The sequence below is a fragment of the Muntiacus reevesi genome, chromosome 10, assembly GCF_963930625.1.
Source record: "Muntiacus reevesi chromosome 10, mMunRee1.1, whole genome shotgun sequence".
NCBI lineage: Eukaryota > Metazoa > Chordata > Mammalia > Artiodactyla > Cervidae > Muntiacus > Muntiacus reevesi.
The window spans coordinates 22586131-22612383 of NC_089258.1; the positions used below are offsets into that span (position 1 = coordinate 22586131).

At 42.9% G+C, this 26253-nt stretch overlaps 1 protein-coding gene across 2 annotated transcripts in view; it reads left to right on the top strand.

The window, feature by feature from the left end:
- Positions 1-1022: 1022 nt before the first annotated feature.
- The window catches only part of PLPPR1 (phospholipid phosphatase related 1), a 183050-nt gene continuing 157819 nt past the window's right edge, over positions 1023-26253 (top strand). For both annotated transcript variants that reach the window (XM_065947184.1, XM_065947188.1), the window contains exon 1: positions 1023-1207. The gene's annotated coding sequence lies outside the window, so the exon portion shown is untranslated. The remainder of the gene's footprint in view (positions 1208-26253) is intronic.

Genomic DNA, 26253 nt, shown 5'->3' on the forward strand with positions numbered 1-26253 from the left:
TTGGCTAACGAATGTGCAACTGTATCACTTTGTCGGGTCAGATGACAGAGATCTTTCAGTTCAGTTCAGTCGCTCAGTCGTGTATGACTCTTTGCGACCCCATGAATCACAGCATGCCAGGCCTCCCTGTCCATCACCAACTCCCAGAGTTTACTCAAACTCATGCCCATTGAGTCGGTGATGCCATCCAACCATCTCATCCTCTATCGTCCCCTTTTCCTCCTGCCACCAATCTCTTCCAGCATCAGGGTCTTTTCCAATGAGTCAACTCTTCACATGAGGTGGCCAAAGTATTGGAGTTTCAGCTTCAGCATCAGTCCTTCCAGTGAACACCCAGGACTGATCTCCTTTAGGATGGACTGGTTGGATCTCCTTGAAGTCCTTAAGACGACTGAAAAATTCTCTAGACGGTTCTCACATGGTCATGCTTCTAATTTTGTAGATTAAGTGATGCTCTTTTTTTTTCTGTCCATATTTCCTAAAGTGAAAGAAGCAAACATTAAATCACAGACCATCGGAACGGGGGCTTCATCAGTCCCCTCTCAGGAAAACCCACTGGAGCATTGACTTAGAACCCAGATCTGATTCCCAGGGCAAAGTGCTTTCCACTACAACCCCCCGCTATATTTATTTACAATGATTTCAAACCCTTTTCTTAAGGATCTCCTTATTTTGATCCTTGTTAGGCTAAATGACTCGGGTTTCCTTTCCTCTACAGTGTGCGTTTCATTTCCTCACTTTCACCAACCCCCTTTAGGATCAATGAAATGTTACCATCTACTTATATAGAGCCTCCAGGATTGCTCTGCCTGTGACTCCCTAAAAGCTGCTGATCTGGAGTCTGTATTCTGTGGTTGTGTTCCTGAATCATGTAGGTCATTATATTAGAAACATGTTTTCCTCCTCCTCTGAGTCACCTCTGGCTTAGAGGTTGCAGATCCTACTGCTGCGGGAGTCCTTTCTTGATAAAAGCCAACACATACATCCCCGGGAGATCGCTGTTTTGCTATTACATTCTGGTGGAGTTGTTTTCACCTTCCCATTTTTCAGCCCCCGCCACTGTGAGCCCAGCGGGCATTCAGGTGAGGAAAGGAGCAGCAGAGGAGCCGAGTCGGTCCGGGTGTTAACACAGTCACGGTGTATTTCAGATGGCTGTGTGGGGAAGAGGCAGGCAAGCAGAAACGCTGCAGATCAAACACAAAAGGAGGTAGGATGGGCTGTGACTGAGGTTGCCGGGGCTTAGGAAAGTTTCTCTGCTATTTCTTAATCACCTTCAGTTCCTCTCCGTCACCTCTGAGTGGGTGTAAATTCCTTCAGAGTTCTTTTCCCCACCCTCACCTCCTCCTCCTCCTCTTCCGCTTCCCTGGGTTTCCTTTCACAGCCCTTAGTGGCAGGTGAATCAGAATTAGTGGGGGAATAATTATCTTCTCTTTCACTGTTTATCACCAGCCCACTTCCCTTTAAAACCTGAGATACTGCTTGCAGGTTGCCAAGTATCCGCAGCATCCTGAAGAAGCATCATGTTTACAGGAACAGCTTATACTGTCAGCATTAGAGAGAATAAGGGCAGATCTGTTCAGCAAATTGGAGACCTGTCTCACTGGATATGCTAAAACCTGGGAACAATAATAACTTGTGGGTCCTCCTTTGCTGATCCTGTTTGACACCATTCAACACATGATTTGCATGACAATGTTCTCTTTTCCTCTGACATTAAGCTGTGTTTATTGCTCTAGTGAAGATTCCAATTTCTCTACATTTACTTGTTACTGTTGCATCTTTCACTCGTAAATCCCTTCCTCCCTATTCAATTTTTAGTCAATTAGGGGTAAGTGTCTAAATGCAACTTTATGAGTTGCATTCATTCTATTATATTTGCTTTGAGAGCTTTATGTACTTCTATGTTTAAAAATGAGCTGTGTGGTTATTTGGTTATTTTTGTAATTTCATCAAATTGCATAATGAGGACTTGAATATGGTTACTGGGTTTCTTAGTGACAGTGCCTGGCTCTCCTGACAGCACTCATTCCTTTAGTCTTTCAGGACAGTCCGAGAGGTGACATTCTTTGTCAGACTGGGTGGCAGAGAGGATGGAGGGATGTTCTTCAGCCTGGCTTGGGAAACACGTAAGGCAAGAAAAGGGACTGGCAGGAGGAGGAGCCCTGTGGGTTTAAATTAGCCATTGGAAAGACTTCCTGGTGAGAAAAGAAATCAGGGAGGAGAGAAAGAGCACAGGCTGGAAGGAACGGAAGCTGGAGGGATAAGAAATAAGAATTACTTGGACAGAAATAGGTGGAAAATGATTAAAGAACAACAGTTTAATCAAGGACACTGCTAGCCCATACTCTGCCTTGGGGCAAAATTAGAGAAAGGTGGGTGGTTCCTCTGTGTGGAGGTGGTCCTGTATTTGGGTGCACAACTTGGGGAGCAGAGTAGGCTGTATTTTAGCACTGTCTGCCTCCTGGGTTTAGTGACCTTGGGCAGGACCCAGCCTGCATATTCTCCATGGCAAGTCTGAGTATATTGATCAAGAATATGCTCTAAAAAGCAGTGGTACAAGTTTTAGTATGTGTTACCTCTGGAGCGAAAAGAGTCTGCTCTGAAATGGTCGTATTCTAATATTCCTTTCCAAAATATAGTAAGACTGACAAAGTTTCTGAGCCTCTGTGCTTCTTTTGATCCCTCACATGGCACTGAGTATACTGTTATCCCCACTGTGTAGATGAACAGACAGGTTCAAAGAGATCAAGGTGTTCACAGAGGATATATGACATCAAGTAACAGAGTCATGATTTAAATCAAACCCCATGACTGTAAATCCTGAGTTCTTCTGCGGTTTTAGGCTGCCCGCATTGACAGCATACAGAATAAATGAGGCTGCATTTGTGAATTACCATGACCATTCCTCACGCATATGCAGTAATTAAGACAACTCTGTCATTTGGCCTGTACAATAGAGATGACGGATTCCTGCCACCAAGGTAACTTGGAGAAATGAATTTCTGTGCCTCAGTTTCCTCACATGTAAACTGAGGCCAGTAGTGAATCTACCCCATAACTCACTCGGTTGTTAATCATCATAATTGCGTTTCTGAATATTAAACACTACAAGACAGAGCTTCTGTCTGTTTCATATACCACTGTGTTTCCAGAAACAAAAACAATACCTGACACAAATAGCTGCCCAATATATATTTGTTGAAAGAATTAATGAACATAACAATTGACTGCATGCTGGTGCTAGGATGGGCTAAATGCTTTATAAACATTGCTTATTCCTCACCACAGAGCTGCAGGCTGTGTGTGATGACCTGCATTTTACAGATGAGGAAATCAAGGCAGAGAGCGGAGTGAAATAACTCATGAGAGGTCACACAACAGAGCTGGAATTCAAGCACAGACTTGTCTGATCCTAAAGCTTATGCTCACAGCTACTAGAATTGCAAGGACTAAACAAAAGTAGGTGCTGGACCTAGCATAGTTTATAATGCAAATGTTTGATTAATGAGAATTTCCTCTTTTATTCCAATTGTAAATCCACAAGTCATGACCACTTTTTAAATGTCTAAAGAATAATATAAGGGTTTTAGTTGATAAATAACTAGAAGCATAACTTCTGAAGCCTGACTAACCAGTTTCTTTCCTCTATCATGCTTCAGTGATGACAACTTCTTGGGACACTGGTTGACAATTTTTTTTTCTCCTTTCAACATACCCCTAGTTAGCTCTGGTAATGCATGTTCTCACAGGTCTCACAGCACAAGAGACATTGATACTGGCTTTTTTCCAAGGATGTAGAGGAGCAGCCAGGAGTGACTAACATCCCATATGGTGGGGAGCACAGTTCTGTCTTTATGATGTAGTCATCCCCAAAGACCTTGTGGTAAAGCAATTAATATCGCAATGGGTAAGGAGTTTTTCACTATTTACTGTGAGATCTGTATTTCTTCACCTTTCAGAAACAGGAAAAATAACATTTAGACAATATTAAATAGTTATAATGAAGTCTAATAGAGTTGCCGGAGCCTCCGTCCCCCTGCTTAATATGAAAAGCCCATGACTGGGTGCCAGCAATAGAACAAGCACCCAGATGTGGTCACGGTTCAGAGAGGCAGCTCTAGTCCGACCAGCCTGCAAAACATGAACTTTTGAAATAACCACATGGGTTCAGATCCCAGCTCCACCACTTGCTAGCCTTATTGTTCTGGGTGAGGTGTTAACCTCCACGGGGCCTTGGCCTTGCTCTCCTAGGAAGCTGAGAATTCCTGCTTCGCAGGCACTCTGTGAGGACTGAAGGAGGCAGCACGGAGCAGACCTAGTCGAGTGCCTGGCGTTCGTGGGAGCTCCGGGAAGATGGGATCTTCCCTCTCAGGGTCGACAGTGTAGCAGGGAGCTGGAGAAGATGAGGGAGGTGATTGCAGGTGAAGTCAGCGTGTGGTCCTCGCAGTAGAAGTGGCATCGTTACGTTAATTTTTGTAGACATGGAAATGCAAAATAAAGATTATGTATCATTCTGGTTGGTTAATAAAATGGTCATCTTGAAGTTAAATATGCGGGTGGCTGAGGCCCTGGCTAGACGTGCTGGGGAGCTTTCCCCCCACCTATGTCTCAGCTGCGCCCCAACAAATGGAGACGCGTCTACTGCACGCTTGCCGCTTAGTACAATGAAGGAGGCAAAGCCTGTGGATCTATAGTACCCTCAAATGAGGGCACAGAAGGAGTTAGAAGCGGGTCACTGCCCACTCCTTTTGTCCACGAAAGGGCTAAGTCTATATATATTCTCATAAAAATAACTTTTCCTGAATGAGCTTGACTTTTCCTAGAGACATAAAAGCAAGGTTAGTCAGTAGGAAAGAAGTTGACTCCTTATATAGACTGAAGCTGAGTTTACATTTCATTCGTTTGAATGTTCGAGGTCTGCTATATACCAGAATCCCCACAGAGTATTGCACATAGGAGAAACAGGTATTTGAAACACCAGCAAGAACAAAACAGCCTTGGCCCTAATAATGTAGAAATCGTTAGATGTGTAAAATGTTCTTTACCTTTTATACATGTTGACAAGTGGATAAAGGTCAGGAGAAGGGTACCTTGCGTGTGGACTGAACATGATTTTCCCGCTTTCTCCAGGGACCCCCTTATTTAAATAGCCCCCCTTCCTCATCTGTTGGTGGGATAAATGACTCCTTCTACAGGGTACAACATGACAACTGTCTAATGACATAACAGATGAATCCAGCAAGATTGTCATACCCCTCCGAGAGGAGAACAGGGGTCAGAAGCTAGCAGCCAGTTACCCACAGTAGAATTTGGCCCGCGTGTTGTAGGGAGAGGATGGTTCTGATGGACTGTGTAACAGGATGTACGGAACCCCACAATTAGATGTGTGTCCTCTAGCTAGCTGGGCAGCAAGAATACCTCACCACCAGGATGAGAGACTGAAATAAGCAGCAATACAAGACAGGCAGACGTGAGAAAGAGGTGGGAGTGTGCTCCACAGGTGAGCGGCCTCAAGGCCTGTCAGTAGGTAACACTCTGCTTAGAAGTGTCGCAGTGCTGACACCTCGCCGGAATCCCATGAGAAAATGACTCACGCATGGAAGTTTCTGTCTGGAGGAAATGACACTCCTGTGTCCCTGTGTAGAAGTGTCATGAGGAATTGGAAGTCTTTGAAGAGAAAATAAGGATTAATTTCCAGCCACAATGGACATGGCGTCCTGTTAGACATTGGGAGGAGAGACATGTTTCTGAGGAGAACCGATGGGAATCTCCTTTGGCCACAGGGAAGATTCTAGTCTGTGAAAGCATTAGATGTTGCGTCTCATGTTCTTTAATCATTAGCATCGTAAATGTTTTTGTACTATGGAGGTTGAGCCTTTTGTGTGAATTACCTTTTTAATTCTCACGATGATTTATGAAGTAGATATTGTCAGTGCCAGTTTTCAGATTGGAAACTTGAAGATTAAAGTGATTAAGTATATTATCAAAAAATCATACCATTAGTCGAAAAATCTCACTACTCCTATTAGATGGAATTAAACTCAGGTCAGAGCCCAAGTTCTTAACCATAACTTGATGGATTTTTCCTAGCACAGAATGAGTGAGAGGATTCTTGGTTGTATATGAATGAACAACTTTAAAACATATTTATTGAATAAGAATTTTTTAAAAATTATTTTTGGTTGCACTGGGTCTTTGCTGCTGCGTGTGGGCTTTCTCTGGTTGTGGTGAGCAGAGGCTACCCTTGGTTGCTGGGCATGGACTTTTCATTGCAGTGGCTTCTCTCGTTGCAGAGCACAGGTTCTGGGCTCATGGGCTTCAGTAGTCGCAGCCCGTGGGCTCAGTAGTCGTGAGGCACAGGCTTGGTTGCTCCACAGCATGGGGAATCTTCCTGGATCAGAGATGGAACCTATGTCCCTTGCATTGGCAGGCAGATTCCTGTCTACTGTGCCAGCAGGGGAGTCTGAAAAAGAATCCAACCCATGATTTCATTTTAGCTGTTCTTAGAAAGAGAGCAAGTAAAAATAGTCAACTTAAAGGTAATTTTCTCGCAATAGGAAGGACATGGGAAAGCCGTGAATAAGTATGTAAGTAACTGAAACTGGCAGACTGCATTAGGACATGTATCCTTACCTGGCTCTTGCATTTCTGTCACCAGCACTCTTTATCCCCATGTGCTCTGGAATTTCAGTTCCTCTGCCCACTTTGGATCAGCCCCAGTGCTGACTTGACTTGCTCCTGTTCTTTGATGGTTAACAGCACAGGACTGGGGGAAAGCATAACCCTGCTAATTGGTTCAGGCTTCCTGGGTGGCGCTAGTTGTGAAGAATCTCCTGCCAATGCAAGAGATATAAAAGACATGGGTTCGATTCCTGGGTCGGGAAGATCCCCTGGAGTAGGAAATGGCAACCTGCTCCAGTATTCTTGCCTGGAAAATTCCATGGATAGGGGAGTCTAGTGTGACTACAGTCCATTGAGCTGCAAAGAGTCAGACATGACTGGTCAGGTGAGCACTGCATAGATCTCATTCCCTGCCCCAGCTTGTTTCTCCCGATTGGTCAGCAGTTCTGTTCTTTATCCTGCAGTGGCTCTTCCAAACATTTACCACATATCTCAGTCCAACTGTATCTGAACATCCCTCTCACCAGATGCTGCAAACCTCTTCCTTCCAAGAAAATACCCCCCTAGAGTTCTTTACTTAGAAGCAAACTGAGGCACAGAAAGCTTAAGTAACTTGCCTCAAGTTTCACTGCTAATATTGGTAGAGCTGGGATTCAAACCTTCTCAGTCCGGCTATACACTTTGCCCTGTTAACCTCTATGCCATATTGCCTCTATGGACATATATTTGGGATGAGTCAGTTAATCAGTGAGTAGATAGATTAAAGGCTGGAATCTGAAACTTGGTAGCCATAGCAGCCAGGCCAGGTCTGCCTGTACGTATGAAGCTACTGATAAAGTTAATTCTTATATCACGACCCACTAAACGGAAGCCACCTTAGTAGCCTGGTCCACGTTACAAAGGTAAACCTAAGCCAGGCTGCGCTTACAGGAAATGCCTGTCAAGGAAACCTAACATACACCAATCACAGTCCTCCAACTTTAGCTAGCTCACCTTACCCTGGGAAACAGGACCTGCCAGCCTTATAAGGAAATTCCCAACCCCCTAGCCACTTACACTCTGTTTCTACATGGCCTCTTCTGATGCTCTGTAAAACACTCTTACCCCAAATCTCTCGGAAAGAATGCTCCACTGCTTCTGAGGCTCAGCACTCCCCCAATCCATGGATTATTTTCTCTTGAATAAAGGACATCAGACTCCTTCTTCTAGTTTTATCACTAGATACTAGGCTTGCACTAAATGTGGCCTGAATCCACATGCCTTGGCACTTAGTTTTACTGGGCTGGTCCTTCCCCAGGGACCACAGGAACTACCACCAGGAACTTCCTCCGTGACAGTTTTCTCCTTGTCCCAGCATCCTATGTGGCCAGAGTGGCTGCTTCACTGACCCTTCCCTGGTCTCAGCTAGCTTTTCTTCTGTATTCCCTGTTGCCCTTGAGGACTGTCTTCCAGATGAGAATCCAGGAATAGTCTGGAATCCTTCCCATACTCTCCTAAAATTTTATTTCTTGACTCTGTCTCCTCCTCTCGTTTTCCATCATCGCTTCTTTGATTCTTTCATGTAGCACATTATTTTGGCGTTAAGAATGCAGTGATGAAGATAACAGACAATGCCCCTGACCTCGTTGTAAGGGAGGAGATAGACTCTGATGAAGATCTAGATTGTGATAAGTGAAAAGAATCAAACATGGGGTAGAGGGCATAATAGGATGGCCTGATGGTATTGAAGGGTTATGTGGGTACTCATGAATTGATTGTGAAACCAGTGATCCTAGTTGAGTGACTCTTCTTCCTCCTGTAACTTGCCTGCTTAGATGAGGTGTGGACAAGGTGGATGGATGACTTCATTTCTTCATCTCTTACGCAGATCATTACAAAAGTCTGCTGAATAGTCCCCTAACCTCCAGGTCTCACCTCTCTCCTGCTCCATATTGATGCCAACATGCTCTCTGTAAACACAGGGGTGCTATGTCGTTGCTCTAATTAGACATCTGTAATATCCCCTCTGCCTGTAGCAGTGGTTTTCCATCCTCAGTGAATCACTGTTGCGTGGAGAGTTAACCACACTGATGACTGTCTCCTCCCTGTCTCTCATCACCTCCCTCACCCTCATCACCTCCCTACCAAAGTTTCTGATGCCATAGATCTGAGGGTTGGTCTGGGGTGAGGTCTGAGAATTTGCATTTCTGACAAGTTTTCACCATATGCTGATGGTCTGGAGACCACACTTGGAAAACCACTGGTCTGAAGAACAGTTTGCTAACTGCTCCATAAACTAAGCCAGCCTATTTCCAGCTTCACTCCTTCACTTTCTCATTCATGTAGACAGTGTTCTAGTCAGACTCTCTGCAGCATTTTCAATATGCCAAGTACTTCGTCATCTGTTACCTCTGCTCACGCTGTTCATCTTGCCATGAATGCTCTTTCTTTTCTCTCCTTGGTGAATCCTTATCCTTTGAGTCTCTGCTGAAACACAGCTGCCTCTGGGATCCTTCCCTTATCCCACCATTTGAGTAAAGTTAATTACTGCTTCCTCTGGCTTCCATAGCACTTTCTTTGTATTGCTTTATTTCTCACAGCTTAATGTGATTCTTTACATCCCTCTTGCTTTGAGAAATCACAGTTTATTTATGCCTGTTACTGCCGTCCTACCCACCCTCCCCCCCCCCCCACCCACCCAGTGACCAGCACCAGCCCTGGTACCTAACAGAAGCTCAAGAAATATTTGTTGACAATGACTGGTTAGATAGGTGGGTGCTTAGAGGTGTCAGAGAAGGCCCCTCAGAGCAGAGTCTTGAGTAAAAGAGTAGAAAGAATACCTGATAATGTGCCAGTGTTAAGCCTTGTTGGACAGGAGACTATGGAACAAAAATGAAGTCCCTCGGAAGCCTCTACCAGCTACTCCACTCACCAAGCCAGGCCATTTAAGAGAAGAGATCTGTTGATAATGCAAAAAGAAATGTTTGAAACTTCTAGCTAGAATTGCCTAGAAATTATAGAGCTCAGGGAAACATCACCAGTGAAGGTACTGCTAAATAACCCAGCAAAGCAATTTCTGAGCTTGAGGCTCCAAAGGACTGAATTCCCTTACTCCCCAGCAGGGGTCTGAGGGGCCTTTAACCAAAGGATCTCTGCCTAATTTTCCCCTCCCCTCAGAACACCTTAAGCTCTGAGCTTGCAGTGATGACAGTCCCTTATATGAGGGTCAGCAGGCAAGGTCTGTGCCTCCAAGAAACTTAAAATGCTGCCCGAAACACATGGCCTTAGCATGTGGAGGGGACTCAGACATTGTGACTTCAGACCTTGTTTCAATTCCGCACAACATTAAGAATTTAAAGAGAGATCTGTTTCTGGTTTCGCTTGCCTAATAAAAGACCAGGATGTTGTAAGGTCACGTTGCTGGGCAAAAGGTCACTTCAGCAGTTCTGACTGTGGCCCCAGCCCAGCCACCTGGTAGCCGTAGAACTAAATAGGAGCAGCGTGTGTGGCGGGAGTGGCTCCCATCCTTGCCCTACAAAAGAGGTGCTGAGCCTGGAATTACCTTTTGGTGATTCAGCGGCCTCGTGTGAACTTCATTCAAACGTGGTTCTGTGGCTCAGAGCAGAGGCCTACCCACTGCCTAGTGGTCTAGGATATTTCCCATGTCTGCATATTTATAATTTGTGAGGAAGGTCTTGTATTCATCCACAGTAAGGTTTTCTGTGCAATTACCACAGTTTTGCTGTCTGTGGGTGGGCTTTAGAAAAACAGTTACTTTCGGTCCCTTGAAGATGCCCATTTCTTCCTAACTCGGGGGTCAGATATTCAGAACTGCTCTGCCAACCAAGGAGGTGAGTTTTTGTGCTACATGCCGCTGGGACTCCTCCTGTGTCTTCTTAGTGGTAACGTCCAAGGAAGGAGGAGCAGAGTAGTAAAAAGCACAGAGAGACAGACAGTTGGATTCAGAAGGAAGAAGAGCAAGACGTAGGAGGAGGAAGTGAGACAATTTCCCAGGAAACAGGACAGAAGAGTGTTCCAGCGAAGGAGAGGGAGAGGGAGAATGGGCAGGAAGAAGACTAAAGACACAGCTTCAGGAGGTGGCTTTGTAGGAAACCAGTGGCTGAGGCTGCAGGTACCTGGGAAGGGTGGGGTGAGGCGCACAGGGCGCCCGTCTGCTGAGCATTGAAGCCTCTCAGGCCCTTTACCACCCACTGTTATTGTCCTGGGAAACCCCCACACGAACCCAGTGAGATGTTACTATCCAAGCTAGCTAAGCTAATGTCACCATTTCAGCTAAGTGGCAGAAATGGTATTTGAGCCCAGGTGTGTTTTGATACCAGAGGTGGCATTCCTAAGATAGCCAGATCTGAGGCACTGTCTCTGTCCTTTGTTCTTCAGGGCACTCTGCAAACCATTTTCATTGTTATTGTGCAGTCGCTCAGCCATGTCCAACTCTTTATGACCCCATGGACTGCAGCACACAAGGCTTCCCTGTCCTTCACCATCTCCTGGAGCTTGCTCAGATTCATGTCCATTGAGTTGGTGATGCCATCCAATCATCTCATCCTCTGTTGTCCCCTTTTCCTCTTGCCTTCAATCTTTCCCAGAATTAGGGTCTTTTCCAATGAGTCAGCTCTTCGCATCAGGTGGCCTAAGTATTGGAGCTTCAGCATCAGTCCTTCCAATGAATATTCACAGTTGATTTCCTTTAGGATTGACTGATTTGATTTCCTTGCTGTCCAAGGGATTCTCAAGAGTCTTCTCCAGAACCACAGTTTGAAAGCATCAGTTCTTCAGCACTCATCCTTCTTTATGGTCCAGTTCTCACATCCATACATGATTGCTGGAAAAACCATAGCTTTGACTAGATGGACCTCTGACAGCAAAGTAATGTCTCTGCTTTTCAATATGCTGTCTAGGTTTGTCTTTGCTTTTCTTCCAGGGAGCAAGAATCTTTTAATGTCATGCCTGCAGTCACCGCCTTCGGTGATTTTTGAAGCCCAAGAAGACTGGTTCAAAATAGGAAAAGGAGTACTTCAAGGCTGTATATTGTCACCCTGCTTATTTAACTTATATGCAGAGTACATCATGAGAAATGCTGGGCTGGAGGAAGCACAAGCTGGAATCAAGATTGCCGGGAGAAATATCAATAACCTCAGATATGCAGATGACACCACCATCATGGCAGAAAGAGAAGAGGAACTAAAAAGCCTCTTGATGAAAGTGAAGGAGGAGAGTGAAAAAGTTGACTTAAAGCTCAACATTCAGAAAACTAAGATCATGGCATCTGGTGTCACTACTTTATGGGAAATAGATGGGGAAACAGTGGAAGCAGTGACAGACTATTTTCTGGGGCTCCAAAACCACTGCAGATGGTGATTGCAGCCATGAAATTAAAAGACGCTTACTCCTTGGAAAGTTATGACCAACCTAGATAGCATATTTGAAAGCAGAGACATTACTTTGCCAGCAAAGGTCCCCCTGGTCAAGTCTATGGTTTTTCCAGTAGTTATGTATGGATGTGAGAGTTGGACAGTGAAGAAAGCTGAGCACTGAAGAATTGATGCTTTTGAACTGTGGTGTTGGAGAAGACTCTTGAGAGTCCCTTGGAATGCAGGAAGATCCAACCTGTCTATCCTAAAGTAGATCAGTCCTGGGTGTTCATTGGAAGGACTGATGCTGAAGCTGAAACTCCAATACTTTGGCCACCTCATGCGAAGAGTTTACTCATTGGAAAAGACCCTGATGCTGGGAGGGATTGGGGCAGGAGGAGAAGGAGACAACAGAGGATGAGATGGCTGGATGGCATCACTGACTCGATGGACATGTATTTGGGTAGACTCTGGGAACTGGTGATGGACAGGGAGGCCTGGCGTGCTGTGATTCATGGGGTCACAAAAAGTCAGACATGACTGAGTGAGTGAACTGAACTGAATGTTTCCATTGTTTCCCCATCTATTTGCCATGAAGTGATGGGGCCAGATGTCATGATCTTAGTTTTTTGAATATTGAGTTTTAAGCAGATTTTTCATTCTCTTCTTTCACCTTCATCAAGAAGCTCTTTAGTTCCTCTTTGCTTCCTGCCATAAGGGTGGTGTCATCTGAATATCTGAAATTATTGACATTTCTCCTGGCAATCTTGGTTCCAGCTTGAGCTTCATCCAGCCTGGCATTTTGCATGATGTACTCTCCATATAAGTTAAATAAGCAGGGTGACAGTATACAGCCTTGATGTACTCCTTTCCCAATTTGGAACCAGCCATTGTTCTATGTCCGGTTTTAACTATTGCTTCTTGACCTGCACATAGGTTTCTCAGGAAGCAGGTAAAGTGGCCTGGTATTCCCATCTAAAGGCAGTCAGACTTGGATGCCCACTCACCTGGGTGTGTGTTAGGAGAGGGGCCTCCTTACGAATAGTCAGACTGGCAACAACTCACCTCTCAGTCTCCAGGTGGCCTCTGCTCTGAGCGGACAAACAGAATCCAAGGTGCCCGGGGTCCCTTCCCCGCTGTAACTGCAAAGGGGATGGTGTCTTCCATTCTCTCTCCTCTCTGTCTTCATATAGCAAATATCCAGATGTCTTCTCCAGTCTCATATTTTAGCGCCTAAGGATGCTGCTCTAGGTTAGAAGAGTCTCAAGTGTTCCTGATCTGATCGTAGACTCTGACAGGGGCTTACTTGCCTCTTCGATGAAACTGTTTGCATTCACAACTGGAAAACACCCTTAAAGATTGAGGAAACTGGGAGCAACTCCCAAGTAACCACTTGGGGGTTGGGTTCGACCCCTAATTTCTTTCATCTGGTGTTTTCATGTTCAGCCCTTTTTCGAACTTAGTTCCCTGCTGCTTCACCCCTGGAATGAATCTCTAACATCTCTCCAGTGTCCCACCTGCACTGCGTCGGGCCAGGTCCTCCCAACACTCTTTTGCTAAACCCTCCGTTCGCCATGTAACTGGCCCCCGGCCTGGGCCCTCTCTGTCCATCTTATGAAGTTTCTGCCAGATCCATCCTCCCTGAGTGCAGTGGTGGTGTTCAGTTTCTCAGTCATGGCCAACTCGTTATGACCCCGTGGACTGCAGCACCCCAGGCTTCCCTGTCCACCATCTCCTGGAGTTTGCTCAGACTTACGTCCATTGAGTCAGTGATGCCATTCAACCATCTCATCCTCTGTCGTCCCCTTCTCCTCCTGCCTTCAATCGTTCCTTGCATCAGGGTCTTTTCCAATGAGTTGACTCTGCATCCAGTGGCCAAAGTATTGGGGCTTGTGTGTTGTGCGAAGTTGCTTCAGTTGCGTCCGACTCTTTGCAACCCTGTAGCCCTCTAGGCTTCTCTGTCCATGGGATTCTCCAAGTATGAACACTGCAGCGGGTTGCCATTTTCTCCTCCAGGGGAATCTTCCCAGCCCAGGGATCAAACCCTTCTCTCCTGTGTCTCCGGCATTGGCAGACGGGTTCTTTCCCGCTAGCGCCACCTGGTGGTACTATTGGAGCTTTGGTGGTTTATTCACTCAGTCGTGCGGCCCCATGAACTGTAGCCCTCCCAGCTCCTCTGTCCATGGGGTTTTCCAGGAGAGAATACTGGGCGGGTTGCCATTTCCTTCTCCAGGGCATCTTCCCGACCCAGAGATTGAACCCGCATCTCCTGTGTCTCCTGCATCGCTGGCGAATTCTTTAGCAATGAGCTATCTGGGTTTTGCTCTATGTTGACCCAGTAGCACTTGAATGATCACAGAATGAAACTCCAAGGCTGGTCTGGACTTCAAGGCTCTCCATCGGGTCTTGCAGAGACTCACCCCACCCTGCTTTCTAGGGTCTCCCCACCCAACAGTCTCAATTCCAGCATACATCTAGAACTTCTTCCATTTCTGTGCCTTCATTCCCACAGTTGCCCTGCTTGGGATTATTCCCAAAGCTCAAAATCCACCTGTAATGCAAGGCCTGGTTCAAGTACCAGTTACCACAGAGAATTTCTGTTAAAGTCTTCCTCCCCATCCTTCTACCTAAAGCATTATCTCCTACCACCAAATCCCTATCACAGTGCATTACACCCTCTCAGGGAACTTTGTGGTGTAAAATTTTTGTTAGAAATATTCAGATAATAAATACCTGTTTTACGTACATTTCTAGGGATTTGCTTCATAGAATTAACCAGTTGACATGTGCTTCCTATGTTTCCTCCATACTTGTAAGATAATGGGGAAGCACTCTTCAGAGTTATGATGAAAAGAAGTGATTATTCTAAAGCACTGTTGATCATATATATAAAATAAGCTGTGTATTGACAGGACTTCCCTGGTGGCTCAGATGGTAAAGAATCTGCATGCAGTGCTGGAGGGCTGTGTTTGATTCCTGGATTGGGAAGATCCTCTGGAAAAGGGTATGGCTACCCACTCCAGTATTCTTGCCTAGAGATTCCCATGGACAGAGGAGCCTGGAGGGCTGCAGTCCATGGGGTCGTGAAGAGTCAGGTATGACTGGGCGACTCACACACCGAGTACTGACACCAGAGACTAACAGAAACTCAATATTTATTGACTAAATGAATGGATAAAAGAAGCAAATTAACATTTCTTAAGCTCAGCTTTTAAATAGAAAAACCCCTGACCTTACTCATAACCGTTACCACTTCATACCCTTCCTGGCCTTATCTGTGAGTCCTCCAGAATTCTAGGCCACACAGTCTTCCAGTTATCTAGGGTGACCTCTTTGTGTATTCAGTCTTGGACCCATGGTGGCCTTGCTTCCCCTACAGTGAATCCCTACCTGTCTCATACTAGAGGCAGCTAGCAAAACAAGAATAATTTGTCTGGTTATGAAATTCTTAGGTCACATTTTCCTTAGAATTTTGCCCATATTATTTCACTATTCCATATTTAATATTGCTAGGAAGAAGTCAGGGCCAACATAATTTTTTTCTGCTTTATTTTTCACAGCTAGGTATTCACAGACTATTTTTTATCTTTGGAGCTCAGCTACTTCCCCAGTACTTGATCAGGTTTTCTTAGGAAATGGTATGACTTTTTATCTGTAATATCAAATCTTTAATCCAGGATTGTTTTCTTCTTTTATAACTTTGACTGTTTTTATTCCATTTTTTTCCTGTCCTCTTTTTCAGCAATACCAGTTTTAGGGATGTCAGATTTCCTTTGCCTTATAATCAGGGTTATTCATCATCTTCCTTTTAATCATGATAACATCTTGGTTCTTATCTTATGTCATTTCAGGCCTCTCCACTAAATTTCTAGATCTGTTTTCAGTTATGTTTGTTTTACATTTGTGCTTTTAACAAGCCTTTCATTTGTCATACTTCTGCTTTGTTTTTGTATTTCTTTCTTGAGCACTGCCAACTTTTTAAATCTTCTATAATCTCAATAATAATTGCCTATTTAAAATCCTGTATCCTTTGAACTCTTTCTACAGCCCTCTAATATTTTTGTGTCTATTGAGATGCATTTCTCTAAACACTTTTATTGATTTCTGTTTCCACAAAATTGTCTTAATTTCATTGTCCCCTCTTTTCCTGTTGTGGGGTTTTAGTGTTTAATTGCTTACCTTAGTTGTGTAGCTTTTATGCATAGGTCTCAAATTGATGCATTTCTGATTATTATCTTTGGGTTATTAGTTTCGGAAGAATATTTCAGAGTGGAGTGAAGGAGGGCTATTAAGTTGGAGCACTCTACAATTTTGGTAGAGGCAGCTAGGAAAACAAGAACAGTTTGGTTGAGATTTGTCACTAATGCCTTTTCACAAATTCTGTTTTAAGTTTGTCTTACACTCAGGGCCCTAGCTTTAAGTTTTTGTCATTCAGAAAGCTGGTGTGATTTTTAACGAAAACTCTTGACAGGCTGAGAGTGTCAAAGTCTGAGGACTTCTGCCTCTTGTCCATCCACCACCCTGTTCTTCTCTGATGGTCTCTGTCCAGCAGATGGTTATACTGTGGGCCTCAGAAAGAGTCACTCAGCTTTGGTTCCTCTTTGGACCCCCTGGTGTGCAGATCAGCAATGATTTGCCCTGCCTCTGTTCCCACTCTCATTGCTTCAACAAAATGACTTTTCGGCAAGCCTTTAGGGCCATGCCTCTTGCTCCTGGTGAAATCCTCTTCCTGCTTGAGTTTTGAGGATGCGTATTCATCTTTACACATACAGGTTTCACAGTATTGGTCAGCTACACTTTATAGTTAGAGCAGCATTGCTATTTCCAAGTAAATGGAATTTTTTTCTTGATAGTTTAGTGTGTTTATGTGCACAGTATTTGAGAAAATAGGGTCAAATGGAAACAACTTTACATCTTTAAGCAAAGATTCAGATAATGTTTTTAAAGACCAAATTAAATGAAAAGAAAGCCATATGTGGCTAATAAAATATTCTATTAATTTTGCTATGACATAGATGAAGTTTGAAGAAATCATGCTAAGTAAAATAAGCTAGTCAAAAAGGGACCAATATTGTATGACTCCACTTAGATGAGCTATCTAGAGTAGACAAATTCATAGACACAGGAAGAAGAAAGGTGATTGATAAGGGCTGAGGGAGGTCAGAATGTTTGCTGAGGGCTGAGGGAGGTCAGAATGGGGAGTTATTGTCTAATGGATATAGTTTCCATTTAGGAAGATGGAGAATGTTCTGGACATGGGTGGTGGTTATGGTTGCACAAAAATGAGAATGTACTTAATGCCTCAGAACTTTAACCTTAAAATGGTGAAAAAGGCAAATTTCATATTGTGTATATTTTGCCAAATGTTTAAAAATAAAAGTACACAAATATGGGAAAAAAATATTCTATTAGTTAGATAATGTCAAAGTAATGGGTATTTGTTGCCATGAGTTGGCTGTGTAATTCTTTGGAACCATTCTCAGATGAAATAATGGATAGGAAACAATTTTTTAAATATTAGACAGTGTTTCAGTATAAGGTAATATTCATTATGGGCTTCCCTGGCGGTTCAGTGGTAAAGAACCCACCTACCGAGGCAGGAGACATGGGTTTGATCCCTGGGTCAGGAAGATCCCTTGGAGAAGGAAATGACAACCCACTCCAGTATTCTTTCCTGGGAAATCCCATGGACAGAGGAGCCCGGTGGGCACCAGTCCATGGGGTCACTAAAGAGTCAGTCACAACTTAGCAACTAAACAGCAACAACAACAAATATTCATAGAGTTTATATATACAAAGAGAGTTTATATAATAGAGTTTATATAAATATAGAATTTATATAGAATAGAGTTTATATAAATCTGGATCATTTTAAAAAATTTACTGATGGGACTACCCCAAAGCCTTTTTTATTGATTTGGCTTCAAATATTTGTACTTATTTTAAAAGGAAACTTTTAGTGTTCTTTAAGCAGGGGAAGGCATCGGTTCTTACAGGAAGAACAACTTATTGCTTTAAAATATTATTCAATCAGACCAAATAGCTCAGCAGCATCCTAATAAGTAATGAGTTAATTGTCAAGGCTCGCTGACATCCTGGATGAATGCTTGAGCATGCACTGGTGAAGCCCCTTGTGTGGCTGTATTATTTGTTATCCCCTCTCTGGTTTACAAAGGGATTGCAACTACATAGAATATATGCTGCTGCCCCTCTCTCCCTCCACCGCTTGCTGAGCTGCTGAAGAGCGCTAATTTATCATTTTACACGTTACACTGAGATCAGACATGGCCTTAGAACCTTTCCTGTCACAGAAGCATCTACTATGAATTTATTCAGCATGGCATGACAGAAGCAGTGTACCTACCACCCCTACTCTAACTCACTGCTGGGCTTCTCAATTTGATGATGTTCCCCAAATAATGAGCAGGCAGAATTGTGAAATTAAATGATGAAAATGATGTTTCCTAACTATCAGAAAACATTCCACAGGCTTCTCTTTCTATGATGTTTCGGTAGTGTGACTAAAATTCGGTTCGAAACCTCATGCCTACTCTGGGTGCTGTTTGATCTTGGGTGAGGAGATGAATAAAATATAAGCCCTGTCTTCAAGAGGTTAACCAATTAGCCTAAGTATTTATGAAGCACTTTCTCTGGCAGGCTCAATGCCTGGTGCTAGGGTTACAGAAGTGAGTAAAACAAGTGCTGACCTTGCCCTCATGGGATATACAGTCTAGAAGGGAAGCTGGGAAATCAAAACAGATAATGGTTAACTAATTACAAGGACATAAAGTGCTTCAGAGTTGTTGAGGGCACTACTGTTAGTATGTGGCGGCGGCCGTTAGTTTGTCATGGGTGAAGGGGTTTGTTATCTAGTAATAGAAATAGCCACAGAAGCAAAGAAGTGATACTTGGTATGACACAAACAATAGAAGAGTTATGTACAAGGGACAGAAGCAAAGACCCAGTGATTCATTCTGCTTTGTAGAATCAGGGAAGAGCACGTAGGGAACACTCGAGGGAGGTTGTAATGAATAAATAGGGAGTCAGTGGGCATGCACACAACAGAGAGGGAGGCTTGCCAGATGGAGGAAATTGCTGGAATTCAAAAGCAAATGAGAGACACTCCCTAGTTTTTGCAGAAAACTGTTCAAGTGATTCTGAATGGCACGTGATAGCCTCTCACTTGATCAAGATCCCTATATGGCATAAACTGAAGCTTATGCTTTATTTTTTTGTACCGATGAGATTGACTTGGCCCCACTTATTACAGAAAGATCAGTTGGTGGCAGTGTTGAGGATGGGTTGGTGAGTGAACTAAAGCCTGGAGATAAGGAACTGAGACTGGAGGTTATGATACCATGTGGGGGAGCTAATGAGGAATATTATAGTAAAGAATTCAAAATGCCCAAACCCAAATGCCTAATCCAGTTTACACTTTTTGGTTCCTACTTTACTTTTTCTGTGCTAGTGGAGAAGAAAAGGGGAGAATACATTTGAGAAATATTTAGGAGGTAAAATTCACAGGACTTGTTAACGGTTAGGTCATGAACCCTAGAGGAGATGATGGGTGATTAAACTTATGAAGGTTTCACCGAGTAATACACAAATTGTAGGAGATTTGTGCTAAAAAATGATCAATTCAGTCTCAGATGTATGACATCTAAATGTCTGTAAATGTAACCAAAGGGAGATATGGATCTAAATTCAAGAGTTGTCAATCCTGAAAAATATGGATTTCAGCACTGTTAGCCAGGGGAGTAAATGAAATTACCAAGGAAGAGCATGTATGATAAAAAGAGAACCTGAGAAGAAAGCCTTGGAGGGCATCAACATTTAAATAGTTTGTAGAAGAATAGAATCTAAAGCAGTCTTCAAAGGAATAGTCAGAAATATCAGAGGAAAATGAAGAGACTGAGGTCACAAAAATCAAGGTTAATGAAATTTAAAGAAGATAGTTTCTGTAACATAGAGAAGTGAAAGTGTTAGGTTTGGCATTTAGAAGGTCACTGCTGACTTTTTGATGAAAAGAGTTTCAATAGAGATGGATGAAGAAGGCAGATTACAGCTGGTGAAGATGAGAAATTTACAGCATATAGCGCAATTATGTAGACTGGTTGATAAAGAAAGGGGGGAGGAAGTTCGGAGAGTAGCCAGAAGGGGGACGCAAGAGGGTTTTTTCATAGAGTGAGAGAAAACTGGCTGTTTGGAAGAAGTTATCACTGGAGCAGAGAGCAAGATGGGACATAGGACCAGAACAGGTGAAGGAGCTGGCATTCATCTTAGTGTGGATCTCTCTAGAAACATGCTGAAACATGAGGGCAAGAGAAAGTAGTTTCTTGAGGAGTGCCGGAAATAACAGTAGGAAGGTAGAAAAGTGGGACAGGGAAGGAAGATAGGCAATAAGACTCTCAGACCAGCTACCACTTTGGGCGACTGGTGCTTAAATTAACCCCATGGGGAAGGTCTAGGAAACAGTGTGAGGGGCCTGCCACAGAGTTTTCTCATCCCCAGGGGTGAAGCTCGGGCATTTTACTCTGACTGCCACCAGACAATGGTTGAGGAGTTGCTATTTTCAGGGGTTTTAATTCCCTGCGCTTCCAGCCTGCATTGCAGATAGAATATCCCCTGGTGAAGAGATGTTGTAGGTGCTGCAGGGTGGGAGTTGGGCTGAAAAGAGTGAAAAGTGAAGTTGCTCAGTCGTGTCTGACTCTTTGCGACCCCACGGACTGTAGCCTACCAGGCTCCTCCATCCATGGGATAGGTCAACTGAAATAGTAAGTCACAGGGCAGGTGTGCTGGGCCACAACAGTTTTCTTACAGCTTGAAAGATAGACTGTGCTGAGTGAGCTGGAGGCATGGGATTGAGTGGATTTTCCATGACATTTCATGTAATTGGTGTGTGTGTGCTAAATTTGACTACTATCTTCATCATATATCAATTTTAAGAGTGAAAATTATGTTTGAATAGTAATCTATAAGGAAAAAACTTTTCCCCCTGTCTTACATATGTAATTTAAAATCTTGATGTATGACACCATTTTCAACCTATAGAAGGTGTTACTTTATTTCTCCTAAGTGATCTTGCAAAAACACCTGGCAAAGGAAATGTACTGTGAAAAATCAAAGTTTGTGACTAAGTACATAGAAATTTACATTCATCAGTGAGGTGGGCTAGATATTTTAGGAGTGAGAGTGAAGGTGCAAAAAACCCTACAAAATTCATAACCTTAAATTAAGTCATATAATATTGGACTCTTATTATAGAGACAAACATAGGTATTAACTTCAAATTTATTTTGAGTTGTCTTGTGAAAGATATGAGTGGTGGTTTAGGCTGTGGTGATGCATGCCTGTATGTGTAAGTTTCTTCTAAACTTCTCTTAAATTTAGATCAAACTGAAAATGATTTTTCCTGTACTTAATACTAATCACTTTATTTGCCCTTTAATGTATGAGTCTAGTTACTAAATATGAAAAGAAACAATTAAAATGTTTCAAAGTGATTGCCTCTCAAAGATGGGGCATCAGGGTGAAAAAAGGCAAAATGGCAAACTGCTAATGGGGTCATAAGTTGGTAGTTTTATTTGATCTTTTAAACTTGCCACATGTATTTATTTTTTCATACAGACTTTAAAAATGTTCTGTGGAACAAAGAAGCTAAGAGAGATGAATGGAAAGCAGTGGTTAACTAGAGCTGTAGTGCAAAAGAACAAAGTTTTGGGAGGCGAGGATAACATGGCCTCTTCCACACACAAACACAAAGGAACATGATGCAAAAGACATCCTTGGAGCAGAGAGGGGCTGAGCTGGTTAAACTGGACAGGACTTGTCTTCCAAGCTGTGTGTTGATATTATAAACTTTACATCTCACTTTCCAGACTGTAATTTAAGATTCTTCTGCAAAGAGGGATTATTTTGCTTCTTGTGACATAATGGTACCTAAACAAAATGCAAAGCTTTCTATGTCAAGAAAAATGTGGTGGTGGTTAGGGCTTTACCCTTAAGAAGTTGGAGTGAGAGTGCTAAGTGTTAATGAAAAGGCCTCCTGCGAACCTGCTGAGATTCCTAAAGTGTGTACCTGGGGAGAGCATGATCCTTCTAGAAACAGGCAGAACAAGGACCGAGCCATTGATTCCCCTCTGGGTGGTTGAGAGCTGGCTTTCTCTGTAACGATAGCAGTGTTTTTATGTCAGACGAGTGGCTTGAGACCTGCTTCTGCTCAGTTGCTACATGATGCTGAATGGGTTACTCGGTCTTTCTACTCCTTGGTTTCTTTAATAGTAAAATAGGATGGTAATCTCCACTTCTAGGGTGGTTATGGGGATCACATGAAGTCATCTATGTGAAAGGCTGCCTGGTGATGATTTGATGTGTGCTTTTTTGCTCTTTGCTTTGAGGGCGTTTGGTACTTTAGTACTCTTTGATCAGAATGAATGCTTTCACATGAGAAATCCATTTTATCATGGTATTTGGGTCTTCAAACTTTCATCCAAATTTTTTTGTTTCATTTGTTGTAAGAATTATAAATTTCATGATGTAGTTTGAATAGCAAGTGTGAGAATTTAAAATGTAGCCTTGAAGGATGTTAAAAACAATTGCTTGTTTAACATGAACCTAACCAATAACAGCAAAGAGCTCAGGTTTCATGGAGAGCGTAAAATTGGACAAATTCCTGGATAAAAGGCTTATAATCCAATTAGCTATCAGGAGTCCATAAATATTTATGCAAAAATCATAGGACTGGAAAGAATTTCAAGTTAAATGCAAATGTGATTTCTACAAAAAAGTCCTTAACTTCCTTTTTCATTCTAACCTTTTATGTGTTCAAAATGTCATTGAAATATTAAAAAAAATTTTTTTAACCACTTTAGTGTGACAAGTTGTCTGTAGCTGGATGGTTGGCTGGATATAAAATGTTATTCTCCTTCAGCTATTAAAGCTGTCCTTGAAAAGAATCTCTCTCAATTTCCTTCCAGATCACTTGTGCTTCAATAAATTGCATTAAACCTCTTTACTTTTGGAAATATCACTTCATTAGCATTATTTTTTGCCCTTGACCCTATGGGAGATACAAGTGGGAGGTTCCTAACTGAATTGCATTGTCAATTGAATATAAGTATGATTTTTCTGATCATCAGAGCTGCTTATAAATGGAACAAGCTTTAAGTGTTTTTATTCACTGGAGATGTTCAAATACAGGCTCAATAAGTGGTAGTTAACATGTTAGCTCAGTTGCCCCAAGATGTTCTGACCCTAGGAAACTAGAGAAGTGTTTGGACAAACCTTAGATAGAAGAAGGACTTCCCTGGTGGCTCAGATGGTAAAGAATCCCCCTGCAATGCAGGAGATCCGAGTTCAGTCCTTGGATTGGGAAGATCCCCTGGAGAAGGGATAGGCTACCCACTCCAGTATTCTTGCCTGGAGAATTCCATGGACAGAGGAGCCTGGTGAACTGCAGTCCATTGAGTCACAAAGAGTTAGACAGGACTGAGGGACTAACACTTTCACTTTAGACGGAAGAAAGTGTTGGGTTATTGACCACCTGCCACAGACTCGCAAATAATCACAACTGCCTGCTGATGTCAAGACAGAGAGTAGTAGGAAGTCATTAGGTTTACTCCTTATTTTACTACGTGTCTCCACATACCTTGAAGACCACATGAATAAACTACATTTGTATCCTTGCACTAAGGCCTACTTGTTGTGTGACTTTGGATAAGTTATGCAATGGTTCTAAGCCTGTTTCTGTATCTGTAAAATGGGGATATTAATGATAGAACTTGCTTTATAAGATTATTGTAGAATTTCTTCTAGAGCCTATTATACGGAGTGAAGTAAGTCAGAAAGAGAAATATAAATATCATATACTGATGTATGTATATGGAATCTAGAAAGATTATGGTACTGATGAATTTATTTTCAGGGCACAAATGGAGAAACAGACATAGAGAACAGACCTAAGGACAGGAGGGGAGGGGAGAAGGGAAAGGGTGAGATGTATGGAGAGAGTCATGTGGAAATTCATAATACCATACGTAAAATAGACAGCCAGTGGGAATTTGCTATACAACTCAGGGAACTCAAACATGGGCTCTGCGACAATCTAGAAGGGCAGGATAGGAGGGAGGTGGAAGGGAGATTCAGGAGGGAGGGGACATGGGTGTACCTATGGTTGATTTTTGTTGATATATGATAGAAAACCACAAAATTCTGTAAAGAAAATATCCTTAAGTTAAAAAAATTAAGTGGCAAAAAAAAAAGATTACTGTAGGGTTTCTTAAGGCAATACTGGAGCTTAGCATGACCTAACACACAGGAGGCATTCAAAATATGCTATTTATTAAAAGAGGGAGAAAAGAGTGTCTCATAAATGGTTTTTCCCAACCCCAGGACTGCTCACCTCTCTGGAAAGTTACTGCCTTATTTCAAACTGTGTAAAAGTCCTTTTCTGAAATTCTAAGCATAGGCTGAGTTCTTGGACTAGATGACTCATGAGGCAGCTTCCTGCTCTGAGACTGTTATTTTGAGTATTTGATTCATAGTATTCACTATGGTAAACATTCCCATATCTCCCCAAGTATGAATAGCCTGGTTATCCTGGGTAAGCACTGTGTAGAATGAGGAGCTAACATGATGAAGTAGATGGAATTCGGTTACCTCTGGACCTTTTGGACCTAGTTTGTATCCTAGCTTCTAATACCTGTTAGCTGGGAACCACATGAGGCAAGTTGCTTAACCTCTCTGAGCGTCAGTATTCACAGATGTAAAATGAGGGTAAAATAATATCCAGGAGGTCTGGAACGAAGATGCAATGAACTAGTCCGTGTTATGTCATCCAGCACTGGGTATCCAGGAAATGATCTTTCTCTTGGCTGCAGATTTCACATTTTAGCTAGGTGTGTCTGCATGATTTAACACAGCCTGACAGTGTTTTATCCCCACCCCGTAAACAGCAGGAATATCTTCTGCCTGGCCCAAACGTTAGGATGTAAGATTTTTGGTTGGCACCCAGTTTGTGCTCATATAAAAGCCCTAAATAAAATGCTTTGGGTAGAAACAGTTTTGGCTCATCTGCAAGGCAGCGGCAAAAGTGCCTGGCTTCCCGAGGACAAAGCAAATGATGCTGTGACTGGCTTTATTTGCTGAGGGCAGAACTTGTGAAGTTCTGTGCTGCAGCTGCCATCCACGTTCCTGCAGCTGTCTCTTCCCATTTTTTTTTTAGAGCTGTTGTGGCAAAGTCTTCTTAGCATGATGTGCCAAGTTTGAGGGAAGTTAATTTATTAGTTCATTAAGTTTAGGGCATTCTAGCTTCTGCCTCACCATTGCTTTTGATTTTGGAGTTTGGGGCTTCTCATATCTTCAGTGTTTGACCTACCACTTTGCCAGCCGTGACCCATCACCGAGTGCTACGTGCTATGTTTTCACTTCCAGGGTTGCCCAGATGGATTTGCTCTGTGTTGTGGAGAATATGGTTAATTAAGAGCTTCAGGCAGAACCCGCAAGTGCTTTTTAATTTTCCTTGCTGTCTGGTTCATCGCTTCCCTTATCTCATTACCCACGTTTCTCCTCCAATCTCAAGAATGAATTTCCTGCTCATAAAGTCCCGCTGGCTGCATTGTAGCCTGTACCCGGCTATCCGCTCCACTGAACGGTGGTTTCTCTGTGAGGGGAAAATAAAATAGTGAAATTAACTCATACTCAAATCTGAAGGTTTTCTGAAAATAGATGTGAAATTAGGCGTTCTGGGAATTAGCCAAAGCTCAGTAATTAATAACCTTTTTAGGTCTGGGTGAATAAGAAGAATGTTTAATAATATGGCTAATGTTCTCTACAAACAGTCCATTCTCATTAAGCAGGATAGTAGAACACTGTTTCCCTAATGGGTGATATTTGGCCCTGGGGGGCAAAAGCAGAAACGTGACTGCAAGTGAGGGGTGTAGTGAGATTTCTTTTTAAAAAAATTTTTATTTGCTCTTTATTTTATTTTATTGACCACACCCTCTGGTATGCAAGATCTTAGTTCCCCAACCAGGGATCGAACTGGTGCCCCCTGCATTGGAAGCATGGAGTCTTAACCCCTGGACCACCAGAGAAGTCCCTGTAGTGATCTTTCATGCCTGGTATGTACTAACCACTGTACATATCATGTAATTACCCCTCACACCGATTACTGTAGCACAACCTCAGTAACACCAAGGAATAGAAAACACAGCAAGTCAGGGTGGCTTAATCTAGTTTATGTACTTGGTTCCTTGTGACTGGGGTCCAGATCCAACACCTG